At 36.1% G+C, this 13,786-nt stretch overlaps 1 protein-coding gene across 3 annotated transcripts in view; it reads left to right on the top strand.

Moving 5' to 3' along the window:
* Positions 1-13,786, top strand: part of CERT1 (ceramide transporter 1) — an 86,912-nt gene that overhangs the window by 31,031 nt on the left and 42,095 nt on the right. The window lies entirely within an intron of this gene.

Consider the following 13,786-nt stretch of genomic DNA (forward strand, 5'->3'; position numbering starts at 1 on the left):
TTTTCAGGTTCAAGATAAGCACTGTCCCAAGGTGTAGCATTAAACTACAATACATAGCACAATGCAGCCTCTCCTCTTGGGTTACACAGGTATTACAGGAATACAGATTGAAATAGATATCCAAGTAGGTATGAATTTTTACCTTGAAGTGTTGTCTGTATAGGTACTGTGTGTTATTAAGAGTTTTCACCATTTATTTGCCATTCCTTGCAATAAGCAGTACATGTTCTTAAATTTAAAGTGCTGCCTTTGGATAATGGTTCTGTAAAAAAAATAATCTCATTTGGACTATTCATCCCTTTGTAGTTTGGCATTTTGCCTTCATTTTGATACGGAAGTAATATTAAAACATAAGAAATCAAGTTGCAAAGCCAGAATTCTTTCCTGTAGTCTAATGAAAAAATACAGAGTTAACAGTGGAGTTCTTGAGACAGTACTGCAATTTATTCCCAGTCCAATACCTGAGAGAAAATCATCATGAGAATACACTGAAGAAGTTACTGGATTGCATGTCCATAGAACTGGCATTTCAAAAACTGGCTTATAGACTTGGGGGCTTTCAGGTATGGTTTAGTGTAGTCATGGAACTTGATAGCCCTAGGCTAAAATTTAGACTAGGTTTTATGAATGATTTAGCTGGAGAAGTGCAGAACTTTAACCTAAAGCTGGAAAAGCAGAAATGCAGTTTGTGTCATTGCATGCTACCCTGTAGGAATGAGTGATGAAAAAACCCAGATCCTGTCTTAAATTCTGCTCATCACAACCTCAAACCTTTTTCATGCTGTTTTTCTATTCCCTTCTGTAAGGCTCAGCTGTTGCTGAGTTCTGAGCTGCAACTTTATGGAATCACCAGCTCATAGATTATTGAATGTAGTCGTTCAGAGTTTGCCATTGGAAGTGTTAATATGGAGTTGTTTCTATGTACTACTTGAAAAAAACATCTTGTGTTTTTTAAAACTTATTTTTTTACCTGTGTTAGTGCTCAGCCCCTATCATGAGGTATCTATTTTCCTTTGTCAGTTTGGTGTTATTGGTAAGCTTAAATTTTCTAGTCAAAAATACTATGGCACATTACTTTTAAATAATGTATCAAAACATTTAATATGTTTAAGTAATAGTTTGTTTAAAAGCATCCGTTTTGTATAATGCAACTAAATATCAATATCATGATCAAGACAAAGCCAACAGCAGAAGTTATTGCATTCTTGTAACAATAGCTTAGACTTGAGTTGAAAGTATATAAAGAAATATCAGAGTTAATAATATCTTTCCAGTGCAATATTCTGTTGTCTTCATCATACAGTAGGAGTTTTTTTGTGGTAAGTGTTGTAGGTGTAGAGGTGCATCTGTTGCTTCTAATGATTTTAGAAAAATATACAGTAATCTTATGACCAGAAACCTTGGAAAAATGCTGTATTTACATAAATAGGTGTTTGGAAGAGTTAAACACCACACAGAAGTGTCTCAATCCACTCTTCAGTCTGATTATTTTTAAAGAATGTGTCTCCAAATGTCTTGTTTCTGCACTTTCATTGAGAGGTTACTGCTATAACCTGTAATTTTTATATTGGTTTGAATGGAAAATATTTAAGAAACAGTACATTTTTCCAATATAACTTTGTTAGTATCTGAAAGAAAATATTTTCATTGAATCTGAAAGTCAATCCCACTTTTTGTTCAAATTTGTATGAACAACATTTAAGTGAACCTTAAAGTAACTCTTCATTCATCCTTTAATTCATTTCAGCTCATGCAAGTTTTATATCTCAAAACTGATTGAGAGTAGGGGAAGATGAGTAAAATATCTCATTGCACTGAAAAGTTCAGACTTCTGTTGGCTTACTCTGACATCTTCTGAAGGAACTTTTTGGTCACGTTACCAAACTTCATGCAAAAGTTCCCTCTGCGTAAAAACTGGTTTTGTTTGAGAAACAGGTTCTTCGAATGGCACATAATATTTTGAATAAAATCAGGAGAGGAAATTATTTCCTATACTAAACAGTAATTTTTCTTAACATTAGTCTACTGCTGCATAAAGTACTTTGTTTTTTAAGTTCTCTGTTGCTTACTGAGTGGGTAGGTAGTTCTGGTAGGCTGCTTAAGCTATTTGCTAACAAAAGTGTGTTTGTAAGACTCAGTGTAGCATGTCAAAAGGTTGTTGACCTGCAGAGTGAGAAAAATAGAAACGTTGACTATGTTTCATTGTGCTCCAAACAAAGGGAACACTGATTTTAAATTATTTTATGTTAAATATGAGTATAAGCAGACATAGAAAAGTTTCATGCTTAGCAGAACCAATGAGTAGCTGACTGCTGAGAAATGTAAAGCAGCTTATGTTCAGGCATAAAAACCATTAGAATTTGCAGGGGGGTTTACAACTGTACTTTTTTTTCCTGTATTGAGGTTCCTGAATCCTTAACACATTGTTTCAAGTGTAGCTCAAAATGTTTATTCATTGCCCTGAACTGGAGGAGGGGTACATCTAAAACTACTGTGAAGCCGTCAGTGAGGCAAATGAGGAGTTCATGTGTAACTGGGAGTGCATTCTTCTACTTGAATGTTTCATTAGATGTATTGATCTGGCATTTCTCTGGTGTCAAAACATTGATGGTACTTGAGCACCGAAGTGCTGATGTATTTGGAAAGTGATTCTTCTTAATAATAATTTGAAAGACTGCCCTCTCCAGGTCTCTCCCATGGTTTTAATAAATGGAATCTGGATTTTCTAACCTAATATTACATGAACTGGCTTAAATGTTGTTAGTTCAGTGCTGTGAGAAAATGAGGAGAATGAGCTGCTGTTTGTTGTGAGAAACTTCTGTATAAATAAACTTATTTTGAGCAAATGAACTTGAACTCCTGAGATGAAGATAATGATTTCCTGTAATGTTAATCTACCACCCGAAGTTGAGAACTTGATGAGAATTTATTTAGAAATTAATATTTTGAGAAATTTTGCATCAGTTTAAGTTTGTCCCATTTTGTTCCATCATAATTTTTATTTTCTGCACACAGACGCTTAATGTTCTCCTTATTGACTTTGTAGCTCTTCAGCAATATAGTTTGATAGTTTTTTTGGTCTTATATTTGCAAAATCTTCTGTTTGTCAAACCAAAATAAATCTTCTTGAACTTCGTACAATATCTGATTTTGCTGTTTCAGACTGGAAAAGGTAATTTTTCAGCAGAGTACCTAGATATCCAACAAGTTGGCATGTAAGGGAGTAGGTAGATTTTCTATTTCATTTTGAAGTGATGATGTTTGAGGTGTTTATATCTAGAGCAGGAGGCATGAATCTCAAAGTTTGTCTGTGAAAGGCATGAGGTGCTGTTTTCCAAACCTAATTGACATAAGTCCCTTTTATGGGGATGAAGGGATCTGTCCCCCTTAAATTAAAGTGGTGTGTCTCACTCAGTAAAAATTTTCCTTGAAGGAATGGCTACTGCTTTATTGTTTTCACACTTGATTGGACACTGTGGAAGGAGTTAGCTAGTTATAGTAGGGTTATACAGAAGCATCAAGAAGAGTAGAACTTATATCTCGTTACTTAGCACTTTTTCCATAAATGGGGGAAGGAGACATGGTAACCTTGGGGTCTAAGATAGTTCAGCTTTTAAGTAATTCTAATTTTGTGCAATTATTTGTATACTATAACTTGTTTCTTAAAATAGTTGTCAAACCAAGTAAGATGCATTTTTGTGTTAAGTGCAGATCTAGTTTAAATTGTGGGAAAACCCCAAAACACTGAATTTGACAGCCTGCTAAATTCAAATTTAAGAAAGAGTTAAGTAATTATTAAAGCAGTTGATTAATTTGTTAAACACTGATACATTTTCAAACAAGTAACCTAGAATTGAGAGACTTAGTTGTGAGGTGGTTATTTTCTGACTGTTGATCTTAGTTCATCAGTAAATTTAGAAAACTGCAGAGCAAACTTTAAAGTGCATAATTTTCACTGCAGTCAATAAGGTCACTTCAGGATATTATTGTGAGAAAATTCAAAACTCAAAAACATCATCAGCCTGAAACTTTCAGAAAATTCTTGTCAACCACATAAATTGGAGTCCCTATTTTTCAAGTAACCTAAAAAAGCTAGCAATTACCTTATCTATAAAGTGTTAAGAACCATTAATTTCACTGTTACGGTAATCTGAAAATACCACTGTTATGGTAATTGTCCCTTGTCGGTGTACTGTTCTAAAAGAATTACTGAATGTGCATGTTGAAAAGTATTGCTAGTAACAGTAATTGTGATGCTGAAGGCAGGAAGGGCAGCCAGGTGGAGAGGACACAGGGTAGAAGTGGGCTTTTGCTAGTCTAACACGAGTTCAAAACCATTCAAAAGCAAAAGTCCCAGCAGATGAAAACAGAGCACCCAAAGGTTGTGCACCTGAGGTGCATCTTAATAACAAAGTAACCCACAGAGCTAAGTAATCTACCCAGAGCTAAGGGACCCCCTCGCTACCTGCTGTAGCTGTTCCTGTTCTGAATGGTTGGGTTAATGTTAGATTGCTTAAATCTGTTGGTGATACGAATCAGCTTCTTGATAAAGAGGGTGAAGAACTTCAGGTGAAATATTGCAGTAAATGTTAAGTATTTATAAATTAAAATTGATTTCTATCTTCGTGTTTTTTCTCTAATGAACGTAAGTATAAGAGGTTATTTATGAGTAACTTTTGTTACACTCAGAGGAAGTCTTATATTTCACTTCAGACTTGATTAAAAGCACCCAGAGTTTCTCAGTTCCTAGTTTTTGTTTTGTAATTGGAATATGTCACCTTCAGACTGAGATCCAAGTGCATCTGCCTGGTCCTTCAACCTATAAATGCCTTAAGAAATTTGACATTAACCGTACTTAAATTCAAGCTTTTGTTTGCATACTGTATGTAAATATTGAACTATGAGATTATTTTTATTTAGCAGTTCTAAGAAAACATTGAAATATGTAAATAGAGGTAACTTATTTATAGTAAGATTTTATTAGCAGTGGATGGCAGAGCAAAAAAATCAGACCCATTGATCTGGCCAGAAACCAATATCAGAGTTTCAATTAATGAAATAATGAGCTTGGGTTATCAACAAGAAGGAGACAGTACAGAAAGGTAGTACATGTTTAACTTGTCCAGAGGCTTTCAGCAATTGTAAGTAGAGCTCTAACATTCTGTGAAGACAGGGTAGTTTTCTCCTTTTGTACACATTTCTAATCCTGCCCTAGAATGGATTTAATATACCAATAATGGCAATAAAGGCATGCAAATAAATCACTCCAAATCTATTGCCAGTCTGGACTGAAATTAATAAGATAATTTAAAATGAATAGTATATGCAGAGAAATTATACAGAAACATTTTGACTCAGAATACTAATGTAACAAACTTTTAAAGTAGATACTAAATGAGAAGTATAAATTTCTGCCATCAGTAAATACTTTTGTACATTAAATTTAACATTCCTACTTTCTGGTAGACCACTGAGGAGCTGCTGGACCAAGTAGTTTAGATGTTTGTGTAGTATGTATTTAAGTGCATATTGAAATGCTGCAAATAGTCTTCAGAAGTCTATTTTGATGTGGCAATCTTTACAATTTTTTTAATCAGTTTACTATATAGTTGACAGCTAGTCACTGTCAATTTCTAGCAGTAGTAAATATTCTAATATTGATGAGTGAATGTTAATTATAAATACAGTCTTATTAATTATTTTAAAATAAAAACTTTCCAGTAGTGTGACTTCAGATTCATCATATAGGAGGGAGCAACAGGAAGTGTTTATTGCCATTTCTCACTCTACTTCCTGTCCTGGAGTTGAGCTGTTTCAATAATGTGTAGTTTTTAAAGTATTTACTTACTCACCAGTTATTGCTGAGGCCTGAAAAGAACTGTGGCTCCCTAATATTTTAATATTTTGGCATTTCATACTGATACAAGTTCCTCTGGCCATACTTCTCCCTATACCCATTCACAAGTAAGACTGACACAAGTGGAAGCAACAGTGGAGATGAAGGAACGTATGGGACATATGGGACTTCAACTTTGGTTTCATTTATCAAGTTTATAATGAGGATTGTAGGGGTGTGGTGATGAGACCTCCTATTGCCTGTGTTAATATCCCTGTCCTAACAAGTTTCTTCTTTCTTCTTTCAACTTGTCCTGGAACAAGTTTCTTAAATAATCTTGATGTCAGCTATTGTTTCCTATTACCCTGATTCGGATTTCCTTGTTCTTTTGTTTGGTGCTCTGCAGCGTGCAATAAACTAAATATTTCTGTTTGATGCTGATATGGATTGTATAGCATACTCTCTTACTGTTTTTGTGGTAATGAGTTTTGCTCTGGAAGCTAATGACCAACTCTCACTGTGACATTGTGAGGCTCTGGCTTGCAGCAGCAGTGCAGCTTGCCTGAGGAGGCTATAGGACAGCATTCATATACCCATTTTAACTTGTAAAAAGCTGTTTTAAAAGCCTGTTTACCTGTTTAAAAGAGTGAAAGGTATAGGCAAGTCACTGATGAGAGGCAGAGACATGCTTAAAGGTATTACAAAACAACCCTGAGCTAGTTTGAAACTTAAAAGTCATGAACTGTTGCTCAAGCTTATGCAGGAACTTAGATGTATTTTTGTTGCTATTTCTGTCACTGTTGTGTGTTGATGTTAAATATGTAACTTAAGTTATTGTGTATTCACATTTGACATCTCCCAGCAAAGCTGAATTTGAAGTGTTTGCAAAACTGCTTCTGGATAACTAAACAATGAAATATGTTCAAGCACAAGCTTCTGAACCTGGCAGTAATAAGCTTATTTATTTTGGATTTTGACCAGAACCTTAGGTAAAGTGGGAAGTACATAGAAGAAGGCTGTATCTGTGTCTCAAGTCTTAGCGCCCTGTCCAACTTTTCAAATTCATTTGTCTTTCAGTCATGAATACTGTCTTTTTCTTTTTGCTCTTCAGTGACGTCTGAATGGTATAGAGATCAGCAAAGAAATAAACTGAAGTACTGTCCTGAAGGAAGAGTCATAAAGTTAATTGTAATTCTTCCTCTAATATGAATTAAACTCATCCTCACTAGGTGCTATGTTTCACTATAAGTTGGATTGGGAAGTGTTGTAACAGTGAGGGCTTGTGGAATCACTTTAGCCTGTTTCTACCATCAAAGGGATTTCTTGCCAGCTTCATAAAACATGAGTTCTCCTTTCTTAAGTAGCCTTACAGTAAATCTAGAGAGATTGATTCGTTCATGTTTGAAACATTTAACATTTCTTGTCTTTTTCTGTTAGAACAGTTCCCCATTCCTGGATTTTTGTTCATGTGGATGTTTTTACAGCTTTCTGATACCTTGCATGGCTGTCCTCTGAACTCAGTCTCCATCTTTCTGTGAAGTATAGCACCAGAATAGGAGTCAGTATTCTCACTAGGATTCTATGTGTTGTTTAGAATGCAGGATTAGTTTGTGGATCTTGTATGCTACCATTTTACTACACTGAGTTTTTTTAACTTATTCAGCTTGCAAACCACTAAATTTGATTCATCTCTACCACTATCTGCAGATCATTACCTGTCCTGTGTGTGTACAGCACAGTATTTCCTATAACCAAGTAAACTTCTAATTCCACTTTTTGCTTGTGTATATAAGTGTCAACTTTGTGCTGGTCTTCTGTCAACTTCAGTTTTTCCAGCTCCTGCTCCAAGTAATAATTATTGTGTGGGTTTGGTTTGGTTTCTTAAGTGATACTGCATCTCTACTTTGTAAAGTATGGGGACTGTCTACATGAAGAAACTGCTAAGTAATCTAATCTATCTCAGTTCACAACTGAGCTTGCATGTTGCTCTGTTGGGAGCTGCTTATCAGAGTCTGAAGCTGTACATAGATGTGCACTTAGGATAATTTTATGTCTTTGTATCCATGACAGCTGTGATCACCTATATGTTCCTAACTATAAAGTGTTCTCTCCCATCTGGTCAGAGCATTGACACTAAGTCTTCAGAGTCTTAGTAGAGGTCTTGAACTCTCCTCTCAAGCCCCTGCCCCCAAAAGGTAGTGAACTTACTTGAGATGGCTTACTCCTATCTTTCCCTTAAATTAGCTGAATATACTAGTTGATTCAAGATTCAAATGCATAGAAAGGTAAGTCAACTGCATAGCCAGGCTGGTGAACCAGGGTGTTCTGAAATAGCTAATGGATGCCTGAAAATTACAGTTCAAATTGCAAATTAGCAGAGTGTTGCCTTTTGGATACAATACTGTGTGAAGGAAAACACTTGCAAAAGTGCTAACTCAGTATCAAATAATGTGTAAGAATAATATCAAATATTGTGACACTACTGCTCCACTAAGCTGTTGAGTATGTCAGTCAACATTTTTGCAGTTCTATTTGATGAAGAATGATGTATGTGGCTAAGGTAGACATGGTCTCAAGATTAATGCTTGGTCTTGAGGTGACCAGAACTCTAGAAGAGTCAACTTGCAGCTGGCTGTGCAGTAAATAGCCAGTCTCATTGCTGTAAACAAGTGGGATTCCAGTAGAAAACTCAGAAGTGTTATTAATTCACTTTGTAAAAACTGTGGTAGATCATTTTAATAGTGTATACCTTCATTTAATAAAAGAGAAATGTCAAGGTTTGTCACCAGCAGAATGACATGCAGTTATCTCTAGGAGTCTGAGTTCTCCATGGCAGACTGGTAGCATGTCTTACATGGACTCCCTGAAAACAGGATTGTTCATTGAGAGAGCTGTGTCAAGCTTGTCTTTGGTGATAAATGCCCCTCCAAATTAGGGCAAGCTCTTGGTATCAAGAACAGAAAGTGCAGAGCTGCAATGTAAAGGTAGCGAGTGGTTAAACAGTTGAAAGTTGGACTTGCCAAATACCGTAAGTTGCTTACTCAGAACTACTCATCACCTCAAAAAATACTTGCATTAAGAGCTTAAACGAAAAGTCTTGAGTACTCTGTATGCCTCAGTCTATCAAAGGTGATGTTTTTTTGCTTTCTAAAAGAACTTCTTAGGAGGTGGCTTTTCTTCAGTGGGCTTTCATTGCAGTGAAACTCAATGAGGTGATATTAATAGATCATGGTTAATCCCCTTGCTGTAGGGAGGAGTGCCCAACTGCATGGGTGGAGTGCACAAGTACCAATGAGACATTGAGTGGAGGTAACTTTTTGGCTCTTTTGAGAGGTACACACATCATCACTATCCAGTGAAACTCCTGAAAAAGAGGGTAACTCCAGAACCTAGCTCCGAAGAGCTGGTGGAATTCTTTTGGAAACACATCATGGCTTGGGACACATCCTCTTCTTTAAATTTAATGTCCTTGCTATTTATTGGAACCTCTTAAGGTAATTTTTCCAATATAATTTTCACTGTAGATCAGCAAAAAGATCCTTTTTTTGTCTGAAAACAGATCAAGCATGAAAATATGCATTTGCTGCTATTTTAATATCTGTGCATAGACTGACTGCAGAGGAAAAGAAAGTCCTGCTCTTAAGCACACCTATTTTATATAGTAGGTGAGAAGAAACAGGTTTAATATTTAACTACTACTGTTAAATATCCCATATTGCTTGGTATGAACACAGACATCAGAAAACTGGGGGAATGGAGGGTTAAATAGAGAAAGGTGTCCATCTTTCTACTGCCTTGGTAATCTGAAATAAGATGTGAGGATTTGTGTATTACTGTAAAATTGTTTTTTTAAGCGAACAAATACACTTGAGAATGCTCAGCTGATAAGAATTACTTGCCCTGATGTGCAGTATGATGGTGATACTGAAACTTGTCAATTTTGTAAGCAGCTGCACTTTCAGGGAAAGATTAGATGGATTATTCAAGTTATTATTCCTTTGCTGTCAATAACAGAGGGTTCTTTCTTTAAAATTGAATTAAATATTAATTAAATTTCAGTGAGGAAGACTAAGCTTGGGTATGTCTTGTACATTCCATTATTTTAGCACTAGTATCAGCAGAAACTCTAATACATATGATAGTGCATGTCATTTGATGTTAATAAATTTGCCAAGTGCACTTATTGCTGAAAACTGTGTATTTCCTGAAAGAAGACTAGGGGAATGGCAGTGAATCAGCAGTTTCAGTTGACCACACAAGCATGTTTACTGCAGCAAACCTAAATGTTGTCACTTCCAAATTGTTGAAACTTCCCTTTCAGGACTGAAAACAATCATTCTTTGTCTCTCTTGGCACCCTTTTGCCGTTTCTGGGCCCATGATCAAACAGCAGGTGTTAAATTGCAGCTTATTAATAAAGTAGTTACAGTTAGTACTGTTTAAAACTGAACTAAAGCTTTGTACATGCCAGCCCAACACACTTGATTAATTATAAACAAAGCAGATTGTTTCACTTTGACCAGCCCAGTCTTTCTTTGCCTGTGTGTTCCAGTTATGTTTCGTAACAATTGCTTTGGCTTTGAAAATAGATATTATAATTCTCTGAAGAATGCATCCTTGTGGGGTGTAGGCCTGAGTATGTAACTGGACATGCTCTGAGCAGGAGGCGGTACTAGAGATCTTGCATTGTAGGAATTCTGATTCTATGGTAAAAAACACATTTCTTACAGTTAACTCTTCCTTGCTTTTGTTATAATATTTTCTGCTTCCCAGCAAAAGAATTCCTCTGTCTTGAAACACTTGTTTTTTTTAAACTACATGAAGTTTTTTTGCCTCAATTTGCTGGTTCCCAGACTTTCAGATGTAAATAAAAGGTCTGGTTAAATTCTGTCTCCTTCAAGTTTTGCTTTATTCTTGTGCAGTTCAAAAAGTGCAACATCTACTTATTTCCATTCTTGTTTATACCTGTCTCCAAATATGCTAAACAAGGTTAAGCAGAAAATATATAATTCATGTGCTTAGTGATATTTAGTGGGTTTGAGGAAATCTGTTAGGTAAACCTGCCAGTTTTGCGAAGTACAAAGAAAGGGCAAAGATATCAGCTACTTAGACTATGGCTCCCATAATCTAATCAAACAATACATGGGACTTAAGGTTTGTGCAAGTATATCTAATTGATCTTTAGAGAGTTACTGGACCTGGTTTATGTTTTAATTCTTGAATAGAGGTCATCATGGTGGCTAGACATGTCTTTAACAGTTTGAGGGTGTTCAGCTGACTCTGCTAGTCGTATGTAGTCTCAGAATATCCACCTCCAAGTAGAGAGAACTTGGAATAAAAAAACATGCTCCGTTATGGGTTTGAACTTGGTCACACGGGAAGAAAGTCTGAAATATGTGGATCTGAGGCTGCATTTAGGAGAAACTTGTGTTACACTTGACCAGAAACATTCTATGCCCTCCTTGTTGTTTTATGCTGTCTCGATATAAGACCCCTATGTTACGCAGTAAATCTGTTTTTCTTTACTGTTCTCAACTGTGAGGCAGATTTGAGTCTGGAGTGCTTTTGGATGTAGATGTAATACCTTCACTTTCATCATTTTAACGGCTGCTGCTTTTTCAGTACCTGAACTGGACTATAAGCAGATCTCTCAGAATGTGAAAGTCTGGTGACAGAATATGCATGTTAATCACTGCCATGCAGAATGGTCAGGAAACAACACCCTACCTGCCATTGGATGGGAGTTTCCCTCCCTTCACTTCACAAGGGGTTAAAGTCAGCTTTTAGTGTGTTGCAGTTTAAAGCAGTCAGCAGCAAGAATATGGCCATTCTCCTGAGGTCTTGGGTCACATCCCCACATGCACACTGGGCTCTCTGCAGTAACATCAGTTTCAGTTTGTCAGCTCTTAACACCTGTAGCTTTCTCGCGATGAATTATTCAGGGGTACACTTCTGTGAGAGAATCAACAATGGGATTGGACTTCAGCAGTGTGTAGAAAATGAGAGTCTACAAAATAATGGATTATCTACATACTGAATGTGTTTCTGCAGTTGTCTGGGTTTTTCATAGGACGGTGTGCAATTAAGGCCCAAGTTCTTACAGAAAGGACTCTCCAGCTTGTACGAAACAGACCTGTTGTCATGAAATAAGATAATTTACTGACTGCAGAAGACTGGAGTTAAAATAGGCACTAAACTTCTTGTTTTATTATACTATTCTCTAGCTAATGCTTATCGCAGGGAGGTTTTTGTGTTGGTACCAGCTCTGTACTGGCATCCTTTATCTTGTTTATACTTTTTACCCCTCTGGAAAGCAAAGTAAGACCAAAATGCTGTCCCAAAGCTTAGTGCATTGCCTAAAAAGGACCAACAGTATTACAGTTCTGTGTAGAACTCATGATAACATTTATCCTCAAAGTTCTGAACATTTTAGGGCCTAAATCCTTTGGTTTTCTTTCCTCTAATGTACTAGAAGCAGCCTTTTGTGAGCTGTTTTCCAAACAGTTTCCAGATTTTCCTTCAAGGGCAGGGTAGGTCAGTTTATTGTACAGACCTGTGCTGTGCTTGAAGTTGTTTTTCCTATTACATAGAGGGTGTTGGCTTTCAGCAAATAAAAGCAGTCTGTTTCTTTTTGCACCAATGAACAATGATAGTGTGGAGGTTATTTTCATGTTGGCAAGTGAGTTTAATATAGTTACTGATATGTTTGTTAATATTGTATATATCAGGTTTTACTGTAATTTTCAAAGATGAGTTTTCTGAAAATTGCACTTCATAAAACAGTTTTACAAATAAGCCTGTATAAACCTAAATGTTATGAATAGAGTAACTTATTTCAGATTAAATATGTCTGTATCATTACTTCATGGCTTGAAATGGGTTTGGTAGGCTTTAACTAAAACTTTGTTTCTTCTGGTGCTTCTCAAAGTGAACATACATACAGGGAAAATTAATTTAGTGAAGGCCTACTAAATGTATAACCTGTATATGAAGAACTCCTGTGCCTATTCACCTGGCTGATATATAAAAGTGCTTTTAATGATGAGCTGTGTATTTGCAGACTAATGACAGAGCAGCTGAATGTAAAGAAGTCTTCTACTTCGACATGGTGCTTGAGACACATGTGCCCAATTTTTTCTGTGTCAAGTATTAAACTTCTTTTAAAGCTAAATTATATTGAACCTAACTACCTCTTGTTAGATGAAGTTCTAAAAAATCTGAATCAGAACGTTTGTCAGATTGATTTGGTACTATGTCTTCAAACAGTCTTAAATAAAAATGAGTGTGTTCTTAGTTGGGTCACTGTTTTGAACTGGCTGAGAAGTCTGACTTCATAATAATTTCTTTGTATCTATTACAGTTTCTAATTCACTCTCATCCATTCAGCATTAAATGTCATTGTTACTACTTGCATACTTTGTGGAAAACTTAATCCTCACTAAGCAATGCGTCTCAAATGTAATTATAAAGGCTAAAGGTAAAACTGCCCTGGTTTTGATTGTCTAGCAAGAAAAGGAGGTTTCTATGCCCAGGGAGTGAAGCAGAAACAGGGTAAGGGTTACTGTTGGTCTTTGACCAGTAGTAACCTCCAGCCGTGCCTGTTTCCTTTTCGCTATTTCCCTCTAGTGGTCACACACCATACTGGCTTGGGGAGATTAAACAGATGAACTGACACTAACGCGAAACTCACATGAATGTATGACAACTTCATTTTCCCAGTCCTGACGTGTTAGACCACAGAGTACCGTGAAACCTTGTGACAGAAGGACATAATCTCGTGTTTTGAACTGGTGATTCACCAAGGTTTTGGAAATTACCTGAATTTTTATCCTTATATTCGAATGTGTCTTTTACATGAAGTATACAAAGCTTTTAAGTTAGATAAACTCATAATCTGACTTTGCTTATAAAGTTTTTTGATGTGAGATCTGCTTTATATTTATTTTTATCT

The sequence above is a fragment of the Prinia subflava genome, chromosome Z (genome assembly GCF_021018805.1).
Source record: "Prinia subflava isolate CZ2003 ecotype Zambia chromosome Z, Cam_Psub_1.2, whole genome shotgun sequence".
NCBI classification, from domain to species: domain Eukaryota; kingdom Metazoa; phylum Chordata; class Aves; order Passeriformes; family Cisticolidae; genus Prinia; species Prinia subflava.